The sequence below is a fragment of the Ranitomeya imitator genome, chromosome 7, assembly GCF_032444005.1.
Source record: "Ranitomeya imitator isolate aRanImi1 chromosome 7, aRanImi1.pri, whole genome shotgun sequence".
Classification (NCBI taxonomy): Eukaryota; Metazoa; Chordata; class Amphibia; order Anura; family Dendrobatidae; genus Ranitomeya; species Ranitomeya imitator.
Window position 1 is genome coordinate 141178116 of NC_091288.1, and position 27636 is coordinate 141205751.

Genomic DNA, 27636 nt, shown 5'->3' on the forward strand with positions numbered 1-27636 from the left:
TACTTTAGAAAGCCTGCTTAGCGAGTCAGATGCATAAAGAGGAGGAATTTCAAAATAAAATCCACTGGTTTTAAGTTGTCATGCTTGATGCCATCTTTCTTCCTTTTTGGCCCTTATACAGAAGACATTCTTCATCTCACAATTGCACTATCAGTAAAGACGTAGCCAAGGTAAATTTGAGGTTTCATGCAAGTGAAAATCCCATTTTTAAGATAGGAAGTTTCTTTTTGAGATGATGAAAACAAGGCACTGCTGAGATTCGAACTCAGGATCTCCTGTTTACTAGACAGGCGCTTTAACCAACTAAGCCACAGCACCACAAGCTGGAAAGCCTATGTAATGCAATAGAATCTGGATCGATGACAAGGCCTTGGGTTTTGAAGTTCCATAATTGAATGATCCATCTTCTAGCACAGCTTCAACTTGGTACTTGTTTTTCTTCCAAGTTATGACACAGAATAGGCAGATTGAAGGAATGCCACAGCAGGGCCAAAAGAGTTTGCCCCAATCTAACTGTAAAGAATAGACACTGTAATATCTTCAATGAAAACACACTGACCCGTAAAAATAATCATTACATCTTTTCTCCTTAGCGCATGTGCGCCATGTAGACGAGGTGGCCGAGTGGTTAAGGCGATGGACTGCTAATCCATTGTGCTCTGCATGCATGGGTTCGAATCCCATCCTCGTCGGTTTATTCTGCTTGTTTCATGTTGTATTGTTTTCATTTCTAGCCAAAGCGGTAGATACGTCAAGCTTGAAAGTTTATCTTCCTTTTTAAGAAAGCTGCTATCAAACTTTGCAGAGTTAGAAGTGTAAATCCACTGGTTTTATTTTGAAATGCTTGATGCCATCCTTTATTCTCTAAAGAAAGTTATATCGTCTAATTCCTTTTTAAGCGTTTCGACAGCAGAGATTTTTTTTCTCTCAACTGCACTATGTTTTGACTGTGGTAAAGACTTGTTTAATGTCATACAAGAACAAAAGTCCACCTTTTTTTTGCTAAAATGACCCAAACTGAGATGAAGAAAGAAAACCACTGCTGACGTTCGAAATCAAGATTTTCTGTTTACTAAACAGGCACTTAGACCAACTAAGCCAAAGGACAAAAAGGTGTGATACTTTAGAAAGCCTGCTTAGCGAGTCAGATGCATAAAGAGGAGGAATTTCAAAATAAAATCCACTGGTTTTAAGTTGTCATGCTTGATGCCATCTTTCTTCCTTTTTGGCCCTTATACAGAAGACATTCTTCATCTCACAATTGCACTATCAGTAAAGACGTAGCCAAGGTAAATTTGAGGTTTCATGCAAGTGAAAATCCCATTTTTAAGATAGGAAGTTTCTTTTTGAGATGATGAAAACAAGGCACTGCTGAGATTCGAACTCAGGATCTCCTGTTTACTAGACAGGCGCTTTAACCAACTAAGCCACAGCACCACAAGCTGGAAAGCCTATGAAATGCAATAGAATCTGGATCGATGACAAGGCCTTGGGTTTTGAAGTTCCATAATTGAATGATCCATCTTCTAGCACAGCTTCAACTTGGTACTTGTTTTTCTTCCAAGTTATGACACAGAATAGGCAGATTGAAGGAATGCCACAGCAGGGCCAAAAGAGTTTGCCCCAATCTAACTGTAAAGAATAGACACTGTAATATCTTCAATGAAAACACACTGACCCGTAAAAATAATCATTACATCTTTTCTCCTTAGCGCATGTGCGCCATGTAGACGAGGTGGCCGAGTGGTTAAGGCGATGGACTGCTAATCCATTGTGCTCTAAGGCACAAGGCCTTGGGTTTTGAAGTTCCATAATTGAATGATCCATCTTCTAGCACAGCTTCAACTTGGTACTTGTTTTTCTTCCAAGTTATGACACAGAATAGGCAGATTGAAGGAATGCCACAGCAGGGCCAAAAGAGTTTGCCCCAATCTAACTGTAAAGAATAGACACTGTAATATCTTCAATGAAAACACACTGACCCGTAAAAATAATCATTACATCTTTTCTCCTTAGCGCATGTGCGCCATGTAGACGAGGTGGCCGAGTGGTTAAGGCGATGGACTGCTAATCCATTGTGCTCTGCATGCATGGGTTCGAATCCCATCCTCGTCGGTTTATTCTGCTTGTTTCATGTTGTATTGTTTTCATTTCTAGCCAAAGCGGTAGATACGTCAAGCTTGAAAGTTTATCTTCCTTTTTAAGAAAGCTGCTATCAAACTTTGCAGAGTTAGAAGTGTAAATCCACTGGTTTTATTTTGAAATGCTTGATGCCATCCTTTATTCTCTAAAGAAAGTTATATCGTCTAATTCCTTTTTAAGCGTTTCGACAGCAGAGATTTTTTTTCTCTCAACTGCACTATGTTTTGACTGTGGTAAAGACTTGTTTAATGTCATACAAGAACAAAAGTCCACCTTTTTTTTGCTAAAATGACCCAAACTGAGATGAAGAAAGAAAACCACTGCTGACGTTCGAAATCAAGATTTTCTGTTTACTAAACAGGCACTTAGACCAACTAAGCCAAAGGACAAAAAGGTGTGATACTTTAGAAAGCCTGCTTAGCGAGTCAGATGCATAAAGAGGAGGAATTTCAAAATAAAATCCACTGGTTTTAAGTTGTCATGCTTGATGCCATCTTTCTTCCTTTTTGGCCCTTATACAGAAGACATTCTTCATCTCACAATTGCACTATCAGTAAAGACGTAGCCAAGGTAAATTTGAGGTTTCATGCAAGTGAAAATCCCATTTTTAAGATAGGAAGTTTCTTTTTGAGATGATGAAAACAAGGCACTGCTGAGATTCGAACTCAGGATCTCCTGTTTACTAGACAGGCGCTTTAACCAACTAAGCCACAGCACCACAAGCTGGAAAGCCTATGTAATGCAATAGAATCTGGATCGATGACAAGGCCTTGGGTTTTGAAGTTCCATAATTGAATGATCCATCTTCTAGCACAGCTTCAACTTGGTACTTGTTTTTCTTCCAAGTTATGACACAGAATAGGCAGATTGAAGGAATGCCACAGCAGGGCCAAAAGAGTTTGCCCCAATCTAACTGTAAAGAATAGACACTGTAATATCTTCAATGAAAACACACTGACCCGTAAAAATAATCATTACATCTTTTCTCCTTAGCGCATGTGCGCCATGTAGACGAGGTGGCCGAGTGGTTAAGGCGATGGACTGCTAATCCATTGTGCTCTGCATGCATGGGTTCGAATCCCATCCTCGTCGGTTTATTCTGCTTGTTTCATGTTGTATTGTTTTCATTTCTAGCCAAAGCGGTAGATACGTCAAGCTTGAAAGTTTATCTTCCTTTTTAAGAAAGCTGCTATCAAACTTTGCAGAGTTAGAAGTGTAAATCCACTGGTTTTATTTTGAAATGCTTGATGCCATCCTTTATTCTCTAAAGAAAGTTATATCGTCTAATTCCTTTTTAAGCGTTTCGACAGCAGAGATTTTTTTTCTCTCAACTGCACTATGTTTTGACTGTGGTAAAGACTTGTTTAATGTCATACAAGAACAAAAGTCCACCTTTTTTTTGCTAAAATGACCCAAACTGAGATGAAGAAAGAAAACCACTGCTGACGTTCGAAATCAAGATTTTCTGTTTACTAAACAGGCACTTAGACCAACTAAGCCAAAGGACAAAAAGGTGTGATACTTTAGAAAGCCTGCTTAGCGAGTCAGATGCATAAAGAGGAGGAATTTCAAAATAAAATCCACTGGTTTTAAGTTGTCATGCTTGATGCCATCTTTCTTCCTTTTTGGCCCTTATACAGAAGACATTCTTCATCTCACAATTGCACTATCAGTAAAGACGTAGCCAAGGTAAATTTGAGGTTTCATGCAAGTGAAAATCCCATTTTTAAGATAGGAAGTTTCTTTTTGAGATGATGAAAACAAGGCACTGCTGAGATTCGAACTCAGGATCTCCTGTTTACTAGACAGGCGCTTTAACCAACTAAGCCACAGCACCACAAGCTGGAAAGCCTATGAAATGCAATAGAATCTGGATCGATGACAAGGCCTTGGGTTTTGAAGTTCCATAATTGAATGATCCATCTTCTAGCACAGCTTCAACTTGGTACTTGTTTTTCTTCCAAGTTATGACACAGAATAGGCAGATTGAAGGAATGCCACAGCAGGGCCAAAAGAGTTTGCCCCAATCTAACTGTAAAGAATAGACACTGTAATATCTTCAATGAAAACACACTGACCCGTAAAAATAATCATTACATCTTTTCTCCTTAGCGCATGTGCGCCATGTAGACGAGGTGGCCGAGTGGTTAAGGCGATGGACTGCTAATCCATTGTGCTCTGCATGCATGGGTTCGAATCCCATCCTCGTCGGTTTATTCTGCTTGTTTCATGTTGTATTGTTTTCATTTCTAGCCAAAGCGGTAGATACGTCAAGCTTGAAAGTTTATCTTCCTTTTTAAGAAAGCTGCTATCAAACTTTGCAGAGTTAGAAGTGTAAATCCACTGGTTTTATTTTGAAATGCTTGATGCCATCCTTTATTCTCTAAAGAAAGTTATATCGTCTAATTCCTTTTTAAGCGTTTCGACAGCAGAGATTTTTTTTCTCTCAACTGCACTATGTTTTGACTGTGGTAAAGACTTGTTTAATGTCATACAAGAACAAAAGTCCACCTTTTTTTTGCTAAAATGACCCAAACTGAGATGAAGAAAGAAAACCACTGCTGACGTTCGAAATCAAGATTTTCTGTTTACTAAACAGGCACTTAGACCAACTAAGCCAAAGGACAAAAAGGTGTGATACTTTAGAAAGCCTGCTTAGCGAGTCAGATGCATAAAGAGGAGGAATTTCAAAATAAAATCCACTGGTTTTAAGTTGTCATGCTTGATGCCATCTTTCTTCCTTTTTGGCCCTTATACAGAAGACATTCTTCATCTCACAATTGCACTATCAGTAAAGACGTAGCCAAGGTAAATTTGAGGTTTCATGCAAGTGAAAATCCCATTTTTAAGATAGGAAGTTTCTTTTTGAGATGATGAAAACAAGGCACTGCTGAGATTCGAACTCAGGATCTCCTGTTTACTAGACAGGCGCTTTAACCAACTAAGCCACAGCACCACAAGCTGAAAAGCCTATGAAATGCAATAGAATCTGGATCGATGACAAGGCCTTGGGTTTTGAAGTTCCATAATTGAATGATCCATCTTCTAGCACAGCTTCAACTTGGTACTTGTTTTTCTTCCAAGTTATGACACAGAATAGGCAGATTGAAGGAATGCCACAGCAGGGCCAAAAGAGTTTGCCCCAATCTAACTGTAAAGAATAGACACTGTAATATCTTCAATGAAAACACACTGACCCGTAAAAATAATCATTACATCTTTTCTCCTTAGCGCATGTGCGCCATGTAGACGAGGTGGCCGAGTGGTTAAGGCGATGGACTGCTAATCCATTGTGCTCTGCATGCATGGGTTCGAATCCCATCCTCGTCGGTTTATTCTGCTTGTTTCATGTTGTATTGTTTTCATTTCTAGCCAAAGCGGTAGATACGTCAAGCTTGAAAGTTTATCTTCCTTTTTAAGAAAGCTGCTATCAAACTTTGCAGAGTTAGAAGTGTAAATCCACTGGTTTTATTTTGAAATGCTTGATGCCATCCTTTATTCTCTAAAGAAAGTTATATCGTCTAATTCCTTTTTAAGCATTTCGACAGCAGAGATTTTTTTTCTCTCAACTGCACTATGTTTTGACTGTGGTAAAGACTTGTTTAATGTCATACAAGAACAAAAGTCCACCTTTTTTTTGCTAAAATGACCCAAACTGAGATGAAGAAAGAAAACCACTGCTGACGTTCGAAATCAAGATTTTCTGTTTACTAAACAGGCACTTAGACCAACTAAGCCAAAGGACAAAAAGGTGTGATACTTTAGAAAGCCTGCTTAGCGAGTCAGATGCATAAAGAGGAGGAATTTCAAAATAAAATCCACTGGTTTTAAGTTGTCATGCTTGATGCCATCTTTCTTCCTTTTTGGCCCTTATACAGAAGACATTCTTCATCTCACAATTGCACTATCAGTAAAGACGTAGCCAAGGTAAATTTGAGGTTTCATGCAAGTGAAAATCCCATTTTTAAGATAGGAAGTTTCTTTTTGAGATGATGAAAACAAGGCACTGCTGAGATTCGAACTCAGGATCTCCTGTTTACTAGACAGGCGCTTTAACCAACTAAGCCACAGCACCACAAGCTGGAAAGCCTATGAAATGCAATAGAATCTGGATCGATGACAAGGCCTTGGGTTTTGAAGTTCCATAATTGAATGATCCATCTTCTAGCACAGCTTCAACTTGGTACTTGTTTTTCTTCCAAGTTATGACACAGAATAGGCAGATTGAAGGAATGCCACAGCAGGGCCAAAAGAGTTTGCCCCAATCTAACTGTAAAGAATAGACACTGTAATATCTTCAATGAAAACACACTGACCCGTAAAAATAATCATTACATCTTTTCTCCTTAGCGCATGTGCGCCATGTAGACGAGGTGGCCGAGTGGTTAAGGCGATGGACTGCTAATCCATTGTGCTCTGCATGCATGGGTTTGAATCCCATCCTCGTCGGTTTATTCTGCTTGTTTCATGTTGTATTGTTTTGTTTTCATTTCTAGCCAAAGCGGTAGATACGTCAAGCTTGAAAGTTTATCTTCCTTTTTAAGAAAGCTGCTATCAAACTTTGCAGAGTTAGAAGTGTAAATCCACTGGTTTTATTTTGAAATGCTTGATGCCATCCTTTATTCTCTAAAGAAAGTTATATCGTCTAATTCCTTTTTAAGCGTTTCGACAGCAGAGATTTTTTTTCTCTCAACTGCACTATGTTTTGACTGTGGTAAAGACTTGTTTAATGTCATACAAGAACAAAAGTCCACCTTTTTTTTTGCTAAAATGACCCAAACTGAGATGAAGAATGAAAACCACTGCTGACGTTCGAAATCAAGATTTTCTGTTTACTAAACAGGCACTTAGACCAACTAAGCCAAAGGACAAAAAGGTGTGATACTTTAGAAAGCCTGCTTAGCGAGTCAGATGCATAAAGAGGAGGAATTTCAAAATAAAATCCACTGGTTTTAAGTTGTCATGCTTGATGCCATCTTTCTTCCTTTTTGGCCCTTATACAGAAGACATTCTTCATCTCACAATTGCACTATCAGTAAAGACGTAGCCAAGGTAAATTTGAGGTTTCATGCAAGTGAAAATCCCATTTTTAAGATAGGAAGTTTCTTTTTGAGATGATGAAAACAAGGCACTGCTGAGATTCGAACTCAGGATCTCCTGTTTACTAGACAGGCGCTTTAACCAACTAAGCCACAGCACCACAAGCTGGAAAGCCTATGAAATGCAATAGAATCTGGACCGACGACAAGGCCTTGGGTTTTGAAGTTCCATAATTGAATGATCCATCTTCTAGCACAGCTTCAACTTGGTACTTGTTTTTCTTCCAAGTTATGACACAGAATAGGCAGATTGAAGGAATGCCACAGCAGGGCCAAAAGAGTTTGCCCCAATCTAACTGTAAAGAATAGACACTGTAATATCTTCAATGAAAACACACTGACCCGTAAAAATAATCATTACATCTTTTCTCCTTAGCGCATGTGCGCCATGTAGACGAGGTGGCCGAGTGGTTAAGGCGATGGACTGCTAATCCATTGTGCTCTGCATGCATGGGTTCGAATCCCATCCTCGTCGGTTTATTCTGCTTGTTTCATGTTGTATTGTTTTCATTTCTAGCCAAAGCGGTAGATACGTCAAGCTTGAAAGTTTATCTTCCTTTTTAAGAAAGCTGCTATCAAACTTTGCAGAGTTAGAAGTGTAAATCCACTGGTTTTATTTTGAAATGCTTGATGCCATCCTTTATTCTCTAAAGAAAGTTATATCGTCTAATTCCTTTTTAAGCGTTTCGACAGCAGAGATTTTTTTTCTCTCAACTGCACTATGTTTTGACTGTGGTAAAGACTTGTTTAATGTCATACAAGAACAAAAGTCCACCTTTTTTTTGCTAAAATGACCCAAACTGAGATGAAGAAAGAAAACCACTGCTGACGTTCGAAATCAAGATTTTCTGTTTACTAAACAGGCACTTAGACCAACTAAGCCAAAGGACAAAAAGGTGTGATACTTTAGAAAGCCTGCTTAGCGAGTCAGATGCATAAAGAGGAGGAATTTCAAAATAAAATCCACTGGTTTTAAGTTGTCATGCTTGATGCCATCTTTCTTCCTTTTTGGCCCTTATACAGAAGACATTCTTCATCTCACAATTGCACTATCAGTAAAGACGTAGCCAAGGTAAATTTGAGGTTTCATGCAAGTGAAAATCCCATTTTTAAGATAGGAAGTTTCTTTTTGAGATGATGAAAACAAGGCACTGCTGAGATTCGAACTCAGGATCTCCTGTTTACTAGACAGGCGCTTTAACCAACTAAGCCACAGCACCACAAGCTGGAAAGCCTATGAAATGCAATAGAATCTGGACCGACGACAAGGCCTTGGGTTTTGAAGTTCCATAATTGAATGATCCATCTTCTAGCACAGCTTCAACTTGGTACTTGTTTTTCTTCCAAGTTATGACACAGAATAGGCAGATTGAAGGAATGCCACAGCAGGGCCAAAAGAGTTTGCCCCAATCTAACTGTAAAGAATAGACACTGTAATATCTTCAATGAAAACACACTGACCCGTAAAAATAATCATTACATCTTTTCTCCTTAGCGCATGTGCGCCATGTAGACGAGGTGGCCGAGTGGTTAAGGCGATGGACTGCTAATCCATTGTGCTCTGCATGCATGGGTTCGAATCCCATCCTCGTCGGTTTATTCTGCTTGTTTCATGTTGTATTGTTTTCATTTCTAGCCAAAGCGGTAGATACGTCAAGCTTGAAAGTTTATCTTCCTTTTTAAGAAAGCTGCTATCAAACTTTGCAGAGTTAGAAGTGTAAATCCACTGGTTTTATTTTGAAATGCTTGATGCCATCCTTTATTCTCTAAAGAAAGTTATATCGTCTAATTCCTTTTTAAGCGTTTCGACAGCAGAGATTTTTTTTCTCTCAACTGCACTATGTTTTGACTGTGGTAAAGACTTGTTTAATGTCATACAAGAACAAAAGTCCACCTTTTTTTTGCTAAAATGACCCAAACTGAGATGAAGAAAGAAAACCACTGCTGACGTTCGAAATCAAGATTTTCTGTTTACTAAACAGGCACTTAGACCAACTAAGCCAAAGGACAAAAAGGTGTGATACTTTAGAAAGCCTGCTTAGCGAGTCAGATGCATAAAGAGGAGGAATTTCAAAATAAAATCCACTGGTTTTAAGTTGTCATGCTTGATGCCATCTTTCTTCCTTTTTGGCCCTTATACAGAAGACATTCTTCATCTCACAATTGCACTATCAGTAAAGACGTAGCCAAGGTAAATTTGAGGTTTCATGCAAGTGAAAATCCCATTTTTAAGATAGGAAGTTTCTTTTTGAGATGATGAAAACAAGGCACTGCTGAGATTCGAACTCAGGATCTCCTGTTTACTAGACAGGCGCTTTAACCAACTAAGCCACAGCACCACAAGCTGGAAAGCCTATGAAATGCAATAGAATCTGGATCGATGACAAGGCCTTGGGTTTTGAAGTTCCATAATTGAATGATCCATCTTCTAGCACAGCTTCAACTTGGTACTTGTTTTTCTTCCAAGTTATGACACAGAATAGGCAGATTGAAGGAATGCCACAGCAGGGCCAAAAGAGTTTGCCCCAATCTAACTGTAAAGAATAGACACTGTAATATCTTCAATGAAAACACACTGACCCGTAAAAATAATCATTACATCTTTTCTCCTTAGCGCATGTGCGCCATGTAGACGAGGTGGCCGAGTGGTTAAGGCGATGGACTGCTAATCCATTGTGCTCTGCATGCATGGGTTTGAATCCCATCCTCGTCGGTTTATTCTGCTTGTTTCATGTTGTATTGTTTTGTTTTCATTTCTAGCCAAAGCGGTAGATACGTCAAGCTTGAAAGTTTATCTTCCTTTTTAAGAAAGCTGCTATCAAACTTTGCAGAGTTAGAAGTGTAAATCCACTGGTTTTATTTTGAAATGCTTGATGCCATCCTTTATTCTCTAAAGAAAGTTATATCGTCTAATTCCTTTTTAAGCGTTTCGACAGCAGAGATTTTTTTTCTCTCAACTGCACTATGTTTTGACTGTGGTAAAGACTTGTTTAATGTCATACAAGAACAAAAGTCCACCTTTTTTTTTGCTAAAATGACCCAAACTGAGATGAAGAATGAAAACCACTGCTGACGTTCGAAATCAAGATTTTCTGTTTACTAAACAGGCACTTAGACCAACTAAGCCAAAGGACAAAAAGGTGTGATACTTTAGAAAGCCTGCTTAGCGAGTCAGATGCATAAAGAGGAGGAATTTCAAAATAAAATCCACTGGTTTTAAGTTGTCATGCTTGATGCCATCTTTCTTCCTTTTTGGCCCTTATACAGAAGACATTCTTCATCTCACAATTGCACTATCAGTAAAGACGTAGCCAAGGTAAATTTGAGGTTTCATGCAAGTGAAAATCCCATTTTTAAGATAGGAAGTTTCTTTTTGAGATGATGAAAACAAGGCACTGCTGAGATTCGAACTCAGGATCTCCTGTTTACTAGACAGGCGCTTTAACCAACTAAGCCACAGCACCACAAGCTGGAAAGCCTATGAAATGCAATAGAATCTGGACCGACGACAAGGCCTTGGGTTTTGAAGTTCCATAATTGAATGATCCATCTTCTAGCACAGCTTCAACTTGGTACTTGTTTTTCTTCCAAGTTATGACACAGAATAGGCAGATTGAAGGAATGCCACAGCAGGGCCAAAAGAGTTTGCCCCAATCTAACTGTAAAGAATAGACACTGTAATATCTTCAATGAAAACACACTGACCCGTAAAAATAATCATTACATCTTTTCTCCTTAGCGCATGTGCGCCATGTAGACGAGGTGGCCGAGTGGTTAAGGCGATGGACTGCTAATCCATTGTGCTCTGCATGCATGGGTTCGAATCCCATCCTCGTCGGTTTATTCTGCTTGTTTCATGTTGTATTGTTTTCATTTCTAGCCAAAGCGGTAGATACGTCAAGCTTGAAAGTTTATCTTCCTTTTTAAGAAAGCTGCTATCAAACTTTGCAGAGTTAGAAGTGTAAATCCACTGGTTTTATTTTGAAATGCTTGATGCCATCCTTTATTCTCTAAAGAAAGTTATATCGTCTAATTCCTTTTTAAGCGTTTCGACAGCAGAGATTTTTTTTCTCTCAACTGCACTATGTTTTGACTGTGGTAAAGACTTGTTTAATGTCATACAAGAACAAAAGTCCACCTTTTTTTTGCTAAAATGACCCAAACTGAGATGAAGAAAGAAAACCACTGCTGACGTTCGAAATCAAGATTTTCTGTTTACTAAACAGGCACTTAGACCAACTAAGCCAAAGGACAAAAAGGTGTGATACTTTAGAAAGCCTGCTTAGCGAGTCAGATGCATAAAGAGGAGGAATTTCAAAATAAAATCCACTGGTTTTAAGTTGTCATGCTTGATGCCATCTTTCTTCCTTTTTGGCCCTTATACAGAAGACATTCTTCATCTCACAATTGCACTATCAGTAAAGACGTAGCCAAGGTAAATTTGAGGTTTCATGCAAGTGAAAATCCCATTTTTAAGATAGGAAGTTTCTTTTTGAGATGATGAAAACAAGGCACTGCTGAGATTCGAACTCAGGATCTCCTGTTTACTAGACAGGCGCTTTAACCAACTAAGCCACAGCACCACAAGCTGGAAAGCCTATGAAATGCAATAGAATCTGGACCGACGACAAGGCCTTGGGTTTTGAAGTTCCATAATTGAATGATCCATCTTCTAGCACAGCTTCAACTTGGTACTTGTTTTTCTTCCAAGTTATGACACAGAATAGGCAGATTGAAGGAATGCCACAGCAGGGCCAAAAGAGTTTGCCCCAATCTAACTGTAAAGAATAGACACTGTAATATCTTCAATGAAAACACACTGACCCGTAAAAATAATCATTACATCTTTTCTCCTTAGCGCATGTGCGCCATGTAGACGAGGTGGCCGAGTGGTTAAGGCGATGGACTGCTAATCCATTGTGCTCTGCATGCATGGGTTCGAATCCCATCCTCGTCGGTTTATTCTGCTTGTTTCATGTTGTATTGTTTTCATTTCTAGCCAAAGCGGTAGATACGTCAAGCTTGAAAGTTTATCTTCCTTTTTAAGAAAGCTGCTATCAAACTTTGCAGAGTTAGAAGTGTAAATCCACTGGTTTTATTTTGAAATGCTTGATGCCATCCTTTATTCTCTAAAGAAAGTTATATCGTCTAATTCCTTTTTAAGCGTTTCGACAGCAGAGATTTTTTTTCTCTCAACTGCACTATGTTTTGACTGTGGTAAAGACTTGTTTAATGTCATACAAGAACAAAAGTCCACCTTTTTTTTGCTAAAATGACCCAAACTGAGATGAAGAAAGAAAACCACTGCTGACGTTCGAAATCAAGATTTTCTGTTTACTAAACAGGCACTTAGACCAACTAAGCCAAAGGACAAAAAGGTGTGATACTTTAGAAAGCCTGCTTAGCGAGTCAGATGCATAAAGAGGAGGAATTTCAAAATAAAATCCACTGGTTTTAAGTTGTCATGCTTGATGCCATCTTTCTTCCTTTTTGGCCCTTATACAGAAGACATTCTTCATCTCACAATTGCACTATCAGTAAAGACGTAGCCAAGGTAAATTTGAGGTTTCATGCAAGTGAAAATCCCATTTTTAAGATAGGAAGTTTCTTTTTGAGATGATGAAAACAAGGCACTGCTGAGATTCGAACTCAGGATCTCCTGTTTACTAGACAGGCGCTTTAACCAACTAAGCCACAGCACCACAAGCTGGAAAGCCTATGAAATGCAATAGAATCTGGATCGATGACAAGGCCTTGGGTTTTGAAGTTCCATAATTGAATGATCCATCTTCTAGCACAGCTTCAACTTGGTACTTGTTTTTCTTCCAAGTTATGACACAGAATAGGCAGATTGAAGGAATGCCACAGCAGGGCCAAAAGAGTTTGCCCCAATCTAACTGTAAAGAATAGACACTGTAATATCTTCAATGAAAACACACTGACCCGTAAAAATAATCATTACATCTTTTCTCCTTAGCGCATGTGCGCCATGTAGACGAGGTGGCCGAGTGGTTAAGGCGATGGACTGCTAATCCATTGTGCTCTGCATGCATGGGTTTGAATCCCATCCTCGTCGGTTTATTCTGCTTGTTTCATGTTGTATTGTTTTGTTTTCATTTCTAGCCAAAGCGGTAGATACGTCAAGCTTGAAAGTTTATCTTCCTTTTTAAGAAAGCTGCTATCAAACTTTGCAGAGTTAGAAGTGTAAATCCACTGGTTTTATTTTGAAATGCTTGATGCCATCCTTTATTCTCTAAAGAAAGTTATATCGTCTAATTCCTTTTTAAGCGTTTCGACAGCAGAGATTTTTTTTCTCTCAACTGCACTATGTTTTGACTGTGGTAAAGACTTGTTTAATGTCATACAAGAACAAAAGTCCACCTTTTTTTTTGCTAAAATGACCCAAACTGAGATGAAGAATGAAAACCACTGCTGACGTTCGAAATCAAGATTTTCTGTTTACTAAACAGGCACTTAGACCAACTAAGCCAAAGGACAAAAAGGTGTGATACTTTAGAAAGCCTGCTTAGCGAGTCAGATGCATAAAGAGGAGGAATTTCAAAATAAAATCCACTGGTTTTAAGTTGTCATGCTTGATGCCATCTTTCTTCCTTTTTGGCCCTTATACAGAAGACATTCTTCATCTCACAATTGCACTATCAGTAAAGACGTAGCCAAGGTAAATTTGAGGTTTCATGCAAGTGAAAATCCCATTTTTAAGATAGGAAGTTTCTTTTTGAGATGATGAAAACAAGGTAATGCTGAGATTCGAACTCAGGATCTCCTGTTTACTAGACAGGCGCTTTAACCAACTAAGCCACAGCACCACAAGCTGGAAAGCCTATGAAATGCAATAGAATCTGGATCGATGACAAGGCCTTGGGTTTTGAAGTTCCATAATTGAATGATCCATCTTCTAGCACAGCTTCAACTTGGTACTTGTTTTTCTTCCAAGTTATGACACAGAATAGGCAGATTGAAGGAATGCCACAGCAGGGCCAAAAGAGTTTGCCCCAATCTAACTGTAAAGAATAGACACTGTAATATCTTCAATGAAAACACACTGACCCGTAAAAATAATCATTACATCTTTTCTCCTTAGCGCATGTGCGCCATGTAGACGAGGTGGCCGAGTGGTTAAGGCGATGGACTGCTAATCCATTGTGCTCTGCATGCATGGGTTCGAATCCCATCCTCGTCGGTTTATTCTGCTTGTTTCATGTTGTATTGTTTTCATTTCTAGCCAAAGCGGTAGATACGTCAAGCTTGAAAGTTTATCTTCCTTTTTAAGAAAGCTGCTATCAAACTTTGCAGAGTTAGAAGTGTAAATCCACTGGTTTTATTTTGAAATGCTTGATGCCATCCTTTATTCTCTAAAGAAAGTTATATCGTCTAATTCCTTTTTAAGCGTTTCGACAGCAGAGATTTTTTTTCTCTCAACTGCACTATGTTTTGACTGTGGTAAAGACTTGTTTAATGTCATACAAGAACAAAAGTCCACCTTTTTTTTGCTAAAATGACCCAAACTGAGATGAAGAAAGAAAACCACTGCTGACGTTCGAAATCAAGATTTTCTGTTTACTAAACAGGCACTTAGACCAACTAAGCCAAAGGACAAAAAGGTGTGTTACTTTAGAAAGCCTGCTTAGCGAGTCAGATGCATAAAGAGGAGGAATTTCAAAATAAAATCCACTGGTTTTAAGTTGTCATGCTTGATGCCATCTTTCTTCCTTTTTGGCCCTTATACAGAAGACATTCTTCATCTCACAATTGCACTATCAGTAAAGACGTAGCCAAGGTAAATTTGAGGTTTCATGCAAGTGAAAATCCCATTTTTAAGATAGGAAGTTTCTTTTTGAGATGATGAAAACAAGGCACTGCTGAGATTCGAACTCAGGATCTCCTGTTTACTAGACAGGCGCTTTAACCAACTAAGCCACAGCTCCACAAGCTGGAAAGCCTATGAAATGCAATAGAATCTGGATCGATGACAAGGCCTTGGGTTTTGAAGTTCCATAATTGAATGATCCATCTTCTAGCACAGCTTCAACTTGGTACTTGTTTTTCTTCCAAGTTATGACACAGAATAGGCAGATTGAAGGAATGCCACAGCAGGGCCAAAAGAGTTTGCCCCAATCTAACTGTAAAGAATAGACACTGTAATATCTTCAATGAAAACACACTGACCCGTAAAAATAATCATTACATCTTTTCTCCTTAGCGCATGTGCGCCATGTAGACGAGGTGGCCGAGTGGTTAAGGCGATGGACTGCTAATCCATTGTGCTCTGCATGCATGGGTTCGAATCCCATCCTCGTCGGTTTATTCTGCTTGTTTCATGTTGTATTGTTTTCATTTCTAGCCAAAGCGGTAGATACGTCAAGCTTGAAAGTTTATCTTCCTTTTTAAGAAAGCTGCTATCAAACTTTGCAGAGTTAGAAGTGTAAATCCACTGGTTTTATTTTGAAATGCTTGATGCCATCCTTTATTCTCTAAAGAAAGTTATATCGTCTAATTCCTTTTTAAGCGTTTCGACAGCAGAGATTTTTTTTCTCTCAACTGCACTATGTTTTGACTGTGGTAAAGACTTGTTTAATGTCATACAAGAACAAAAGTCCACCTTTTTTTTGCTAAAATGACCCAAACTGAGATGAAGAAAGAAAACCACTGCTGACGTTCGAAATCAAGATTTTCTGTTTACTAAACAGGCACTTAGACCAACTAAGCCAAAGGACAAAAAGGTGTGATACTTTAGAAAGCCTGCTTAGCGAGTCAGATGCATAAAGAGGAGGAATTTCAAAATAAAATCCACTGGTTATAAGTTGTCATGCTTGATGCCATCTTTCTTCCTTTTTGGCCCTTATACAGAAGACATTCTTCATCTCACAATTGCACTATCAGTAAAGACGTAGCCAAGGTAAATTTGAGGTTTCATGCAAGTGAAAATCCCATTTTTAAGATAGGAAGTTTCTTTTTGAGATGATGAAAACAAGGCACTGCTGAGATTCGAACTCAGGATCTCCTGTTTACTAGACAGGCGCTTTAACCAACTAAGCCACAGCACCACAAGCTGGAAAGCCTATGAAATGCAATAGAATCTGGATCGATGACAAGGCCTTGGGTTTTGAAGTTCCATAATTGAATGATCCATCTTCTAGCACAGCTTCAACTTGGTACTTGTTTTTCTTCCAAGTTATGACACAGAATAGGCAGATTGAAGGAATGCCACAGCAGGGCCAAAAGAGTTTGCCCCAATCTAACTGTAAAGAATAGACACTGTAATATCTTCAATGAAAACACACTGACCCGTAAAAATAATCATTACATCTTTTCTCCTTAGCGCATGTGCGCCATGTAGACGAGGTGGCCGAGTGGTTAAGGCGATGGACTGCTAATCCATTGTGCTCTGCATGCATGGGTTTGAATCCCATCCTCGTCGGTTTATTCTGCTTGTTTTATGTTGTATTGTTTTGTTTTCATTTCTAGCCAAAGCGGTAGATACGTCAAGCTTGAAAGTTTATCTTCCTTTTTAAGAAAGCTGCTATCAAACTTTGCAGAGTTAGAAGTGTAAATCCACTGGTTTTATTTTGAAATGCTTGATGCCATCCTTTATTCTCTAAAGAAAGTTATATCATCTAATTCCTTTTTAAGCGTTTCGACAGCAGAGATTTTTTTTCTCTCAACTGCACTATGTTTTGACTGTGGTAAAGACTTGTTTAATGTCATACAAGAACAAAAGTCCACCTTTTTTTTTGCTAAAATGACCCAAACTGAGATGAAGAATGAAAACCACTGCTGACGTTCGAAATCAAGATTTTCTGTTTACTAAACAGGCACTTAGACCAACTAAGCCAAAGGACAAAAAGGTGTGATACTTTAGAAAGCCTGCTTAGCGAGTCAGATGCATAAAGAGGAGGAATTTCAAAATAAAATCCACTGGTTTTAAGTTGTCATGCTTGATGCCATCTTTCTTCCTTTTTGGCCCTTATACAGAAGACATTCTTCATCTCACAATTGCACTATCAGTAAAGACGTAGCCAAGGTAAATTTGAGGTTTCATGCAAGTGAAAATCCCATTTTTAAGATAGGAAGTTTCTTTTTGAGATGATGAAAACAAGGTAATGCTGAGATTCGAACTCAGGATCTCCTGTTTACTAGACAGGCGCTTTAACCAACTAAGCCACAGCACCACAAGCTGGAAAGCCTATGAAATGCAATAGAATCTGGATCGATGACAAGGCCTTGGGTTTTGAAGTTCCATAATTGAATGATCCATCTTCTAGCACAGCTTCAACTTGGTACTTGTTTTTCTTCCAAGTTATGACACAGAATAGGCAGATTGAAGGAATGCCACAGCAGGGCCAAAAGAGTTTGCCCCAATCTAACTGTAAAGAATAGACACTGTAATATCTTCAATGAAAACACACTGACCCGTAAAAATAATCATTACATCTTTTCTCCTTAGCGCATGTGCGCCATGTAGACGAGGTGGCCGAGTGGTTAAGGCGATGGACTGCTAATCCATTGTGCTCTGCATGCATGGGTTCGAATCCCATCCTCGTCGGTTTATTCTGCTTGTTTCATGTTGTATTGTTTTCATTTCTAGCCAAAGCGGTAGATACGTCAAGCTTGAAAGTTTATCTTCCTTTTTAAGAAAGCTGCTATCAAACTTTGCAGAGTTAGAAGTGTAAATCCACTGGTTTTATTTTGAAATGCTTGATGCCATCCTTTATTCTCTAAAGAAAGTTATATCGTCTAATTCCTTTTTAAGCGTTTCGACAGCAGAGATTTTTTTTCTCTCAACTGCACTATGTTTTGACTGTGGTAAAGACTTGTTTAATGTCATACAAGAACAAAAGTCCACCTTTTTTTTGCTAAAATGACCCAAACTGAGATGAAGAAAGAAAACCACTGCTGACGTTCGAAATCAAGATTTTCTGTTTACTAAACAGGCACTTAGACCAACTAAGCCAAAGGACAAAAAGGTGTGTTACTTTAGAAAGCCTGCTTAGCGAGTCAGATGCATAAAGAGGAGGAATTTCAAAATAAAATCCACTGGTTTTAAGTTGTCATGCTTGATGCCATCTTTCTTCCTTTTTGGCCCTTATACAGAAGACATTCTTCATCTCACAATTGCACTATCAGTAAAGACGTAGCCAAGGTAAATTTGAGGTTTCATGCAAGTGAAAATCCCATTTTTAAGATAGGAAGTTTCTTTTTGAGATGATGAAAACAAGGCACTGCTGAGATTCGAACTCAGGATCTCCTGTTTACTAGACAGGCGCTTTAACCAACTAAGCCACAGCACCACAAGCTGGAAAGCCTATGAAATGCAATAGAATCTGGATCGATGACAAGGCCTTGGGTTTTGAAGTTCCATAATTGAATGATCCATCTTCTAGCACAGCTTCAACTTGGTACTTGTTTTTCTTCCAAGTTATGACACAGAATAGGCAGATTGAAGGAATGCCACAGCAGGGCCAAAAGAGTTTGCCCCAATCTAACTGTAAAGAATAGACACTGTAATATCTTCAATGAAAACACACTGACCCGTAAAAATAATCATTACATCTTTTCTCCTTAGCGCATGTGCGCCATGTAGACGAGGTGGCCGAGTGGTTAAGGCGATGGACTGCTAATCCATTGTGCTCTGCATGCATGGGTTCGAATCCCATCCTCGTCGGTTTATTCTGCTTGTTTCATGTTGTATTGTTTTCATTTCTAGCCAAAGCGGTAGATACGTCAAGCTTGAAAGTTTATCTTCCTTTTTAAGAAAGCTGCTATCAAACTTTGCAGAGTTAGAAGTGTAAATCCACTGGTTTTATTTTGAAATGCTTGATGCCATCCTTTATTCTCTAAAGAAAGTTATATCGTCTAATTCCTTTTTAAGCGTTTCGACAGCAGAGATTTTTTTTCTCTCAACTGCACTATGTTTTGACTGTGGTAAAGACTTGTTTAATGTCATACAAGAACAAAAGTCCACCTTTTTTTTGCTAAAATGACCCAAACTGAGATGAAGAAAGAAAACCACTGCTGACGTTCGAAATCAAGATTTTCTGTTTACTAAACAGGCACTTAGACCAACTAAGCCAAAGGACAAAAAGGTGTGATACTTTAGAAAGCCTGCTTAGCGAGTCAGATGCATAAAGAGGAGGAATTTCAAAATAAAATCCACTGGTTTTAAGTTGTCATGCTTGATGCCATCTTTCTTCCTTTTTGGCCCTTATACAGAAGACATTCTTCATCTCACAATTGCACTATCAGTAAAGACGTAGCCAAGGTAAATTTGAGGTTTCATGCAAGTGAAAATCCCATTTTTAAGATAGGAAGTTTCTTTTTGAGATGATGAAAACAAGGCACTGCTGAGATTCGAACTCAGGATCTCCTGTTTACTAGACAGGCGCTTTAACCAACTAAGCCACAGCACCACAAGCTGGAAAGCCTATGAAATGCAATAGAATCTGGATCGATGACAAGGCCTTGGGTTTTGAAGTTCCATAATTGAATGATCCATCTTCTAGCACAGCTTCAACTTGGTACTTGTTTTTCTTCCAAGTTATGACACAGAATAGGCAGATTGAAGGAATGCCACAGCAGGGCCAAAAGAGTTTGCCCCAATCTAACTGTAAAGAATAGACACTGTAATATCTTCAATGAAAACACACTGACCCGTAAAAATAATCATTACATCTTTTCTCCTTAGCGCATGTGCGCCATGTAGACGAGGTGGCCGAGTGGTTAAGGCGATGGACTGCTAATCCATTGTGCTCTGCATGCATGGGTTCGAATCCCATCCTCGTCGGTTTATTCTGCTTGTTTCATGTTGTATTGTTTTCATTTCTAGCCAAAGCGGTAGATACGTCAAGCTTGAAAGTTTATCTTCCTTTTTAAGAAAGCTGCTATCAAACTTTGCAGAGTTAGAAGTGTAAATCCACTGGTTTTATTTTGAAATGCTTGATGCCATCCTTTATTCTCTAAAGAAAGTTATATCGTCTAATTCCTTTTTAAGCGTTTCGACAGCAGAGATTTTTTTTCTCTCAACTGCACTATGTTTTGACTGTGGTAAAGACTTGTTTAATGTCATACAAGAACAAAAGTCCACCTTTTTTTTGCTAAAATGACCCAAACTGAGATGGAGAAAGAAAACCACTGCTGACGTTCGAAATCAAGATTTTCTGTTTACTAAACAGGCACTTAGACCAACTAAGCCAAAGGACAAAAAGGTGTGTTACTTTAGAAAGCCTGCTTAGCGAGTCAGATGCATAAAGAGGAGGAATTTCAAAATAAAATCCACTGGTTTTAAGTTGTCATGCTTGATGCCATCTTTCTTCCTTTTTGGCCCTTATACAGAAGACATTCTTCATCTCACAATTGCACTATCAGTAAAGACGTAGCCAAGGTAAATTTGAGGTTTCATGCAAGTGAAAATCCCATTTTTAAGATAGGAAGTTTCTTTTTGAGATGATGAAAACAAGGCACTGCTGAGATTCGAACTCAGGATCTCCTGTTTACTAGACAGGCGCTTTAACCAACTAAGCCACAGCACCACAAGCTGGAAAGCCTATGAAATGCAATAGAATCTGGATCGATGACAAGGCCTTGGGTTTTGAAGTTCCATAATTGAATGATCCATCTTCTAGCACAGCTTCAACTTGGTACTTGTTTTTCTTCCAAGTTATGACACAGAATAGGCAGATTGAAGGAATGCCACAGCAGGGCCAAAAGAGTTTGCCCCAATCTAACTGTAAAGAATAGACACTGTAATATCTTCAATGAAAACACACTGACCCGTAAAAATAATCATTACATCTTTTCTCCTTAGTGCATGTGCGCCATGTAGACGAGGTGGCCGAGTGGTTAAGGCGATGGACTGCTAATCCATTGTGCTCTGCATGCATGGGTTCGAATCCCATCCTCGTCGGTTTATTCTGCTTGTTTCATGTTGTATTGTTTTCATTTCTAGCCAAAGCGGTAGATACGTCAAGCTTGAAAGTTTATCTTCCTTTTTAAGAAAGCTGCTATCAAACTTTGCAGAGTTAGAAGTGTAAATCCACTGGTTTTATTTTGAAATGCTTGATGCCATCCTTTATTCTCTAAAGAAAGTTATATCGTCTAATTCCTTTTTAAGCGTTTCGACAGCAGAGATTTTTTTTCTCTCAACTGCACTATGTTTTGACTGTGGTAAAGACTTGTTTAATGTCATACAAGAACAAAAGTCCACCTTTTTTTTGCTAAAATGACCCAAACTGAGATGAAGAAAGAAAACCACTGCTGACGTTCGAAATCAAGATTTTCTGTTTACTAAACAGGCACTTAGACCAACTAAGCCAAAGGACAAAAAGGTGTGTTACTTTAGAAAGCCTGCTTAGCGAGTCAGATGCATAAAGAGGAGGAATTTCAAAATAAAATCCACTGGTTTTAAGTTGTCATGCTTGATGCCATCTTTCTTCCTTTTTGGCCCTTATACAGAAGACATTCTTCATCTCACAATTGCACTATCAGTAAAGACTAGGGTTGAGCGAAACGGGTCGAACATTTTCAAAAGTCGCCGACTTTTGGCTAAGTCGGGGTTTCATGAAACCCGATCCGACCCCTGTGCGGGGTCGGCCATGCGGTACGCGACTTTCGCGCCAAAGTCGCGTTTCAATGACGCGAAAAGCGCCATTTCTCAGCCAATGAAGGTAAACGCAGAGTGTGGGCAGCGTGATGACATAGGTCCTGGTCCCCACCATCTTAGAGAAGGGCATTGCAGTGATTGGCTTGCTGTCTGCGACGTCACAGGGGCTATAAAGAGGCGTTCCCGCCGACCGCCATCTTACTGCTGCTGATCTGAGCTTAGGGAGAGGTTGCTGCCGCTTTGTCAGAAGCAGGGATAGCGTTAGGCAGGGTCCATTAACCACAAAACCGCTTGTGCTGCAGCGATTTGCACTGTCCAACACCACCCTCGGTGTGCAGGGACAGTGGAATTTTTTTTTTTTTTTTTTTTCCCCTCAGCGCTGTAGCTCATTGGGCTGCCCTAGAAGGCTCCCTGATAGCTGCATTGCTGTGTGTACGCCGCTGTGCAAACCAACTGCTTTTTTCAAAGCACAAATCCTCTTGTTCCTTCCTTTCTGCACAGCTATCTTTTTTGTTTGTCCACACTTTTTATTTCATTTGTGCATCAGTCCACTCCTTATTGCTGCCTGCCATACCTGGCTGAGATTACTGCAGGCAGGGAGATAGTAGCTGCCTGCCATACCTGGCTGAGATTACTGCAGGCAGGGAGATAGTAATTGTAGGACATTCCCTGTTTTTTTTTTTTTTTTTTTTTTGGTGGGAGATTAAGATTGGCAATTTGGCATTTCTGCTAGAGTGCCATCCCTGTGTGTGCCATCTCTCTCACATAGTGGGCCATAGAAAGCCTTTTCATTTTTCTGTATTTTTTTTTGTGGGGTGTATAAATTCTCCCTGATAAAAATACAGTGGGAGATTAATATTGGCCTTTGGGCTTGTGTGCCAGTCCTGAGTGTGCCATCTCTCTCACAAATAGTGGGCCATAGAAAGCCTATTTTATTTTTTTTTGGGTTTTATAAATTCTCCCTGAAAAAAAGGGAGATTAATATTGGCCTCTGGGCTTCTGTGCCAGTCCTGAGCGTGCCATCTGTGCCAGTCCTGAGCGTCCCATCTCTCTCACAAATAGTGGGCCATAGAAAGCCTATTTAATTTTTTTTTTGGTTTTATAAATTTTCCCTGAAAAAAGGGAGATTAATATTGGCCTCTGGGCTTGTGTGCCAGTTGTGAGCGTGCCATCTGTGCCAGTCCTGAGCGTGCCATCTCTCTCACAAATAGTGGGCCATAGAAAGCCTATTTAATTTTTTTTTTGGTTTTATAAATTTTCCCTGAAAAAAGGGAGATTAATATTGGCCTCTGGGCTTGTGTGCCAGTTGTGAGCGTGCCATCTGTGCCAGTCCTGAGCGTGCCATCTCTCTCACAAATAGTGGGCCATAGAAAGCCTATTTAAATATTTTTTTGGTTTTATAAATTCTCCCAGAAAAAAAGGGAGATTAATATTGGCCTCTGGGCTTCTGTGCCAGTTGTGAGCGTGCCATCTGTGCCAGTCCTGAGCGTGCCATCTCTCTCACAAATAGTGGGCCATAGAAAGCCTATTTAAATATTTTTTTGGTTTTATAAATTCTCCCAGAAAAAAAGGGAGATTAATATTGGCCTCTGGGCTTCTGTGCCAGTCCTGAGCGTGCCATCTGTGCCAGTCCTGAGCGTCCCATCTCTCTCACAAATAGTGGGCCATAGAAAGCCTATTTTATTTTTTTTTTGGGTTTCAGAAATTCTCCCTGGAAAAAAAAAGGGAGATTAATATTGCCCTTTGGGCTTGTGTGCCAGTACTAAGCGTTCCATCTCTCTCTCTCTCTCAGTCAGTGGGCCATAGAACGCATATTTTTGGTTTTATTTGTTTTCTAAATTCTCCCTGAAAAAATCATTTTATTTTATTTGGTTTCTAAATTCTTCCTGATAAAATCATATTTTTTTTATTATTTTTATTTCTAAAGTCTCCCTGAAAAAAAAAAAAAAAAAAAACAACCAAAAAAACAGTGGGAGATTAATATTGGCCTTTCTGCTTGTGTGCCAGTCTTGACTCCTGGGTGTGCCATCTCTCTCTCTCTCTCTCTCTCTCTCTCTCTCTCTCTCTCTCTCCAATTGTGGTCCATAGAAAGCCTATATTTTTTTTCCTTGATTTGGGTTCTAAAATCTACCAGAGAAAATAACTACATCAATCATTGGTAGAAAAATATTGGCCTCTGGGTTTGTGTGCCACTCCTGACTCCTGTGTGCGTCATCTCTCAGTCAGTGGGCCATAGAACGCCTATTTTTGGTTTTATTTGTTTTCTAAATTCTCCCTGAAAAAATTATTTTATTTTATTTGGTTTCTAAATTCTTCCTGATAAAATCATATTTTTTTTATTATTTTTTTTTCTAAAGTCTCCCTGAAAAAAAAAAAAAAAAACAGTGGGAGATTAATATTGGCCTTTCTGCTTGTGTGCCAGTCTTGACTCCTGGGTGCGTCATCTCTCAGTCAGTGGGCCATAGAACGCCTATTTTTGGTTTTATTTGTTTTATAAATTCTCCCTGAAAAAATCATTTTATTTTATTTGGTTTCTAAATTCTTCCTGATAAAATCATATTTTTTTTATTATTTTTTTTTCTAAAGTCTCCCTGAAAAAAAAAAAAAAAAAACAACCAAAAAAAACAGTGGGAGATTAATATTGGCCTTTCTGCTTGTGTGCCAGTCTTGACTCCTGGGTGCGTCATCTCTCAGTCAGTGGGCCATAGAACGCCTATTTTTGGTTTTATTTGTTTTCTAAATTCTCCCTGAAAAAATCATTTTATTTTATTTGGTTTCTAAATTCTTCCTGATAAAATCATATTTTTTTTATTATTTTTTTTTCTAAAGTCTCCCTGAAAAAAAAAAAAAAAAAAACAACCAAAAAAAACAGTGGGAGATTAATATTGGCCTTTCTGCTTGTGTGCCAGTCTTGACTCCTGGGTGCGTCATCTCTCAGTCAGTGGGCCATAGAACGCCTATTTTTGGTTTTATTTGTTTTATAAATTCTCCCTGAAAAAATCATTTTATTTTATTTGGTTTCTAAATTCTTCCTGATAAAATCATATTTTTTTTATTATTTTTTTTTCTAAAGTCTCCCTGAAAAAAAAAAAAAAAAAACAACCAAAAAAACAGTGGGAGATTAATATTGGCCTTTCTGCTTGTGTGCCAGTCTTGACTCCTGGGTGCGTCATCTCTCAGTCAGTGGGCCATAGAACGCCTATTTTTGGTTTTATTTGTTTTCTAAATTCTCCCTGAAAAAATCATTTTATTTTATTTGGTTTCTAAATTCTTCCTGATAAAATCATATTTTTTTTATTATTTTTTTTTCTAAAGTCTCCCTGAAAAAAAAAAAAAAAAAAACAACCAAAAAAAACAGTGGGAGATTAATATTGGCCTTTCTGCTTGTGTGCCAGTCTTGACTCCTGGGTGCGTCATCTCTCAGTCAGTGGGCCATAGAACGCCTATTTTTGGTTTTATTTGTTTTCTAAATTCTCCCTGAAAAAATCATTTTATTTTATTTGGTTTCTAAATTCTTCCTGATAAAATCATATTTTTTTTATTATTTTTTTTTCTAAAGTCTCCCTGAAAAAAAAAAAAAAAAAAACAACCAAAAAAAACAGTGGGAGATTAATATTGGCCTTTCTGCTTGTGTGCCAGTCTTGACTCCTGGGTGTGCCATCTCTCTCTCTCTCTCTCTCCAATTGTGGTCCATAGAAAGCCTACATTTTTTTTCCTTGATTTGGGTTCCAAAATCTACCAGAGAAAATAACTCCATCAATCATTGGTAGAAAAATATTGGCCTCTGGGCTTGTGTGCCACTCCTGATTCCTGTGTGCGTCATCTCTCACTCAGTGGCCCATAGAAAGCATATAGTTTGTTACATTTGTTTTCTAAATTCTCCCTGCAAAAATCTATTTTTTTTTTTTTGGGGGGTTTCTAAAGTGTTCCTGAAAAAAATAAAAATAAAAAAAAAATAATAGTGTGACATTAATATTAACATTTGTGCTTCAGTGACAGTCCTGCGTGTGGGGCATCTCTCTAATTTGCAGCCACCAAAAAAAGAGTGTGTAACATTGGGCCTGATTTTCGCTGTGGTCTCACCAACCTGTAAAGGGGTAGCTAAATCATACAGAAGTTATAGCTCACCGTGTAAGTTGTGTGACTGCAACAAATAACGTTAGTTTGGTTACGTTTTTAAAACAATGAGGAAGTCTAGTGGAAGAGGTCGTGGCCGGGGGCGTTCATTGTCAGCTGGTAATGAGGGTAGTGGTAGTGGTGGAGCATCAGGTGGTCGTGGGGGAAAAAATATTGCACCTAAGTCTGGAGCTGTGGAGCCAGGTTCGTCGTCCGGCTACACAAGGCCTCGAACGCTCCCTTTTCTGGGATTAGGAAAACCGCTTTTAAAGCCGGAGCAGCAAGAGCAAGTTTTGGCTTATCTTGCTGACTCAGCCTCTAGCTCTTTTGCCTCATCTCGTGAAACTGGTAAAAGTAAAAGCAGCGCGTCGTTAGTGGATGTTCACGGTCAGGGACAAGTCACTTCCTTGTCCTCTTCAGCAAAAACAACAACAGAGAAGAATGCAGCAGGCGACACAACGGGTTACTCCATGGAGCTCTTTACACATACCGTCCCTGGCTTAGAAAGTGAAGCAGTTAACAGTCCATGCCCATTACAAATTGAATCTGACATGGAGTGCACTGACGCACAGCCACAGCCAGACTACTATGCTGGTCCTTTGACTCAGACCACAACATTGCCCTCGCAGGGTGCTGATCAAGAATCAGACCCTGATGAGACTATGTTGCCCCATCACGAACGCTATACCACCGAACGACACGGTGACACAGACGAAGTTGCGCAGGAGGTACAAGAAGAGTTATTAGATGACCCAGTTCTTGACCCCGATTGGCAGCCATTGGGGGAACAGGGTGCAGGCGGCAGCAGTTCTGAAGCAGAGGAGGAGGAGGGGCCGCAGCAGGCATCAACATCGCCACAGGTTCCATCTGCCGGGCCCGTATCTTGCCCAAAACGCGTGGCAAAGCCAAAACCTGGTGGAGGACAGCGTGGCCATCCGGTTAAAGCTCAGTCTGCAATGCCTGAAAAGGTATCCGATGCTAGAAAGAGTGCAGTCTGGCATTTTTTTAAACAACATCCAATTGATCAGCGCAAAGTCATCTGTCAAAAATGTTCTACTTCCTTAAGCAGAGGTCAGAATCTGAAAAGTCTCAATACTAGTTGCATGCATAGACATTTAACCACCATGCATTTGAAAGCTTGGACTAACTACCAAACGTCCCTTAAGGTTGTTGCACCCTCGGCCAATGAAGCTAGTCATCAACGCAACATCCCTTCCGGCAGTGTAGGACCACCATTTAGCGCACCACCTGCTGTATCTGTGCAGGTATCTTTGCCAGGCCAAAGCAGTCAGGGTCAGGGAATCACCAGTTTCGTAGTAGGAAACACTGCATCTAGGGCACCGGCGGCAACAATACCATCTCCCACCGTCTCTCAGTCTGCCATGTCCACCGGCACCCCCGCTAGTTCCACGATCTCCAGCTCTCCAGTCCAGCTCACCCTACATGAGACTATGGTTAGAAAAAGGAAATACTTAGCCTCGCATCCGCGTACACAGGGTTTGAACGCCCACATAGCTAGACTAATCTCGTTAGAGATGATGCCCTACCGGTTAGTTGAAAGCGAAGCTTTCAAAGACCTGATGGACTACGCTGTACCACGCTACGAGCTACCCAGTCGACACTTTTTTTCCAGAAAAGCCATCCCAGCCCTCCACCAGCATG

At 39.5% G+C, this 27636-nt stretch overlaps 31 non-coding genes across 31 annotated transcripts; 15 read left to right on the forward strand and 16 right to left on the reverse strand.

The window, feature by feature from the left end:
* Positions 1–244: 244 nt before the first annotated feature.
* Positions 245–318, reverse strand: TRNAT-AGU (transfer RNA threonine (anticodon AGU)). The gene has a single exon. It is a non-coding gene; the product is annotated as a tRNA-Thr (tRNA).
* A 292-nt stretch (positions 319–610) lies between these two features.
* TRNAS-GCU (transfer RNA serine (anticodon GCU)) lies at positions 611–692 on the forward strand. The gene has a single exon. It is a non-coding gene; the product is annotated as a tRNA-Ser (tRNA).
* A 671-nt stretch (positions 693–1363) lies between these two features.
* On the reverse strand, positions 1364–1437 carry TRNAT-AGU (transfer RNA threonine (anticodon AGU)). The gene has a single exon. It is a non-coding gene; the product is annotated as a tRNA-Thr (tRNA).
* A 596-nt stretch (positions 1438–2033) lies between these two features.
* Positions 2034–2115, forward strand: TRNAS-GCU (transfer RNA serine (anticodon GCU)). Its single transcript has one exon. It is a non-coding gene; the product is annotated as a tRNA-Ser (tRNA).
* A 671-nt stretch (positions 2116–2786) lies between these two features.
* On the reverse strand, positions 2787–2860 carry TRNAT-AGU (transfer RNA threonine (anticodon AGU)). Its single transcript has one exon. It is a non-coding gene; the product is annotated as a tRNA-Thr (tRNA).
* Positions 2861–3152: 292 nt separating this feature from the next.
* TRNAS-GCU (transfer RNA serine (anticodon GCU)) lies at positions 3153–3234 on the forward strand. Its single transcript has one exon. It is a non-coding gene; the product is annotated as a tRNA-Ser (tRNA).
* A 671-nt stretch (positions 3235–3905) lies between these two features.
* On the reverse strand, positions 3906–3979 carry TRNAT-AGU (transfer RNA threonine (anticodon AGU)). Its single transcript has one exon. It is a non-coding gene; the product is annotated as a tRNA-Thr (tRNA).
* Positions 3980–4271: 292 nt separating this feature from the next.
* Positions 4272–4353, forward strand: TRNAS-GCU (transfer RNA serine (anticodon GCU)). The gene has a single exon. It is a non-coding gene; the product is annotated as a tRNA-Ser (tRNA).
* A 671-nt stretch (positions 4354–5024) lies between these two features.
* On the reverse strand, positions 5025–5098 carry TRNAT-AGU (transfer RNA threonine (anticodon AGU)). The gene has a single exon. It is a non-coding gene; the product is annotated as a tRNA-Thr (tRNA).
* A 292-nt stretch (positions 5099–5390) lies between these two features.
* On the forward strand, positions 5391–5472 carry TRNAS-GCU (transfer RNA serine (anticodon GCU)). Its single transcript has one exon. It is a non-coding gene; the product is annotated as a tRNA-Ser (tRNA).
* A 671-nt stretch (positions 5473–6143) lies between these two features.
* TRNAT-AGU (transfer RNA threonine (anticodon AGU)) lies at positions 6144–6217 on the reverse strand. The gene has a single exon. It is a non-coding gene; the product is annotated as a tRNA-Thr (tRNA).
* A 1051-nt stretch (positions 6218–7268) lies between these two features.
* Positions 7269–7342, reverse strand: TRNAT-AGU (transfer RNA threonine (anticodon AGU)). Its single transcript has one exon. It is a non-coding gene; the product is annotated as a tRNA-Thr (tRNA).
* Positions 7343–7634: 292 nt separating this feature from the next.
* Positions 7635–7716, forward strand: TRNAS-GCU (transfer RNA serine (anticodon GCU)). The gene has a single exon. It is a non-coding gene; the product is annotated as a tRNA-Ser (tRNA).
* Positions 7717–8387: 671 nt separating this feature from the next.
* On the reverse strand, positions 8388–8461 carry TRNAT-AGU (transfer RNA threonine (anticodon AGU)). The gene has a single exon. It is a non-coding gene; the product is annotated as a tRNA-Thr (tRNA).
* A 292-nt stretch (positions 8462–8753) lies between these two features.
* On the forward strand, positions 8754–8835 carry TRNAS-GCU (transfer RNA serine (anticodon GCU)). The gene has a single exon. It is a non-coding gene; the product is annotated as a tRNA-Ser (tRNA).
* Positions 8836–9506: 671 nt separating this feature from the next.
* Positions 9507–9580, reverse strand: TRNAT-AGU (transfer RNA threonine (anticodon AGU)). Its single transcript has one exon. It is a non-coding gene; the product is annotated as a tRNA-Thr (tRNA).
* A 1051-nt stretch (positions 9581–10631) lies between these two features.
* On the reverse strand, positions 10632–10705 carry TRNAT-AGU (transfer RNA threonine (anticodon AGU)). Its single transcript has one exon. It is a non-coding gene; the product is annotated as a tRNA-Thr (tRNA).
* A 292-nt stretch (positions 10706–10997) lies between these two features.
* TRNAS-GCU (transfer RNA serine (anticodon GCU)) lies at positions 10998–11079 on the forward strand. Its single transcript has one exon. It is a non-coding gene; the product is annotated as a tRNA-Ser (tRNA).
* Positions 11080–11750: 671 nt separating this feature from the next.
* On the reverse strand, positions 11751–11824 carry TRNAT-AGU (transfer RNA threonine (anticodon AGU)). The gene has a single exon. It is a non-coding gene; the product is annotated as a tRNA-Thr (tRNA).
* A 292-nt stretch (positions 11825–12116) lies between these two features.
* TRNAS-GCU (transfer RNA serine (anticodon GCU)) lies at positions 12117–12198 on the forward strand. Its single transcript has one exon. It is a non-coding gene; the product is annotated as a tRNA-Ser (tRNA).
* Positions 12199–12869: 671 nt separating this feature from the next.
* TRNAT-AGU (transfer RNA threonine (anticodon AGU)) lies at positions 12870–12943 on the reverse strand. The gene has a single exon. It is a non-coding gene; the product is annotated as a tRNA-Thr (tRNA).
* A 1417-nt stretch (positions 12944–14360) lies between these two features.
* On the forward strand, positions 14361–14442 carry TRNAS-GCU (transfer RNA serine (anticodon GCU)). Its single transcript has one exon. It is a non-coding gene; the product is annotated as a tRNA-Ser (tRNA).
* Positions 14443–15479: 1037 nt separating this feature from the next.
* TRNAS-GCU (transfer RNA serine (anticodon GCU)) lies at positions 15480–15561 on the forward strand. The gene has a single exon. It is a non-coding gene; the product is annotated as a tRNA-Ser (tRNA).
* A 671-nt stretch (positions 15562–16232) lies between these two features.
* Positions 16233–16306, reverse strand: TRNAT-AGU (transfer RNA threonine (anticodon AGU)). Its single transcript has one exon. It is a non-coding gene; the product is annotated as a tRNA-Thr (tRNA).
* A 1417-nt stretch (positions 16307–17723) lies between these two features.
* TRNAS-GCU (transfer RNA serine (anticodon GCU)) lies at positions 17724–17805 on the forward strand. The gene has a single exon. It is a non-coding gene; the product is annotated as a tRNA-Ser (tRNA).
* Positions 17806–18476: 671 nt separating this feature from the next.
* Positions 18477–18550, reverse strand: TRNAT-AGU (transfer RNA threonine (anticodon AGU)). Its single transcript has one exon. It is a non-coding gene; the product is annotated as a tRNA-Thr (tRNA).
* A 292-nt stretch (positions 18551–18842) lies between these two features.
* On the forward strand, positions 18843–18924 carry TRNAS-GCU (transfer RNA serine (anticodon GCU)). Its single transcript has one exon. It is a non-coding gene; the product is annotated as a tRNA-Ser (tRNA).
* Positions 18925–19595: 671 nt separating this feature from the next.
* On the reverse strand, positions 19596–19669 carry TRNAT-AGU (transfer RNA threonine (anticodon AGU)). Its single transcript has one exon. It is a non-coding gene; the product is annotated as a tRNA-Thr (tRNA).
* Positions 19670–19961: 292 nt separating this feature from the next.
* TRNAS-GCU (transfer RNA serine (anticodon GCU)) lies at positions 19962–20043 on the forward strand. Its single transcript has one exon. It is a non-coding gene; the product is annotated as a tRNA-Ser (tRNA).
* Positions 20044–20714: 671 nt separating this feature from the next.
* Positions 20715–20788, reverse strand: TRNAT-AGU (transfer RNA threonine (anticodon AGU)). Its single transcript has one exon. It is a non-coding gene; the product is annotated as a tRNA-Thr (tRNA).
* A 292-nt stretch (positions 20789–21080) lies between these two features.
* Positions 21081–21162, forward strand: TRNAS-GCU (transfer RNA serine (anticodon GCU)). The gene has a single exon. It is a non-coding gene; the product is annotated as a tRNA-Ser (tRNA).
* Positions 21163–27636: the final 6474 nt, after the last annotated feature.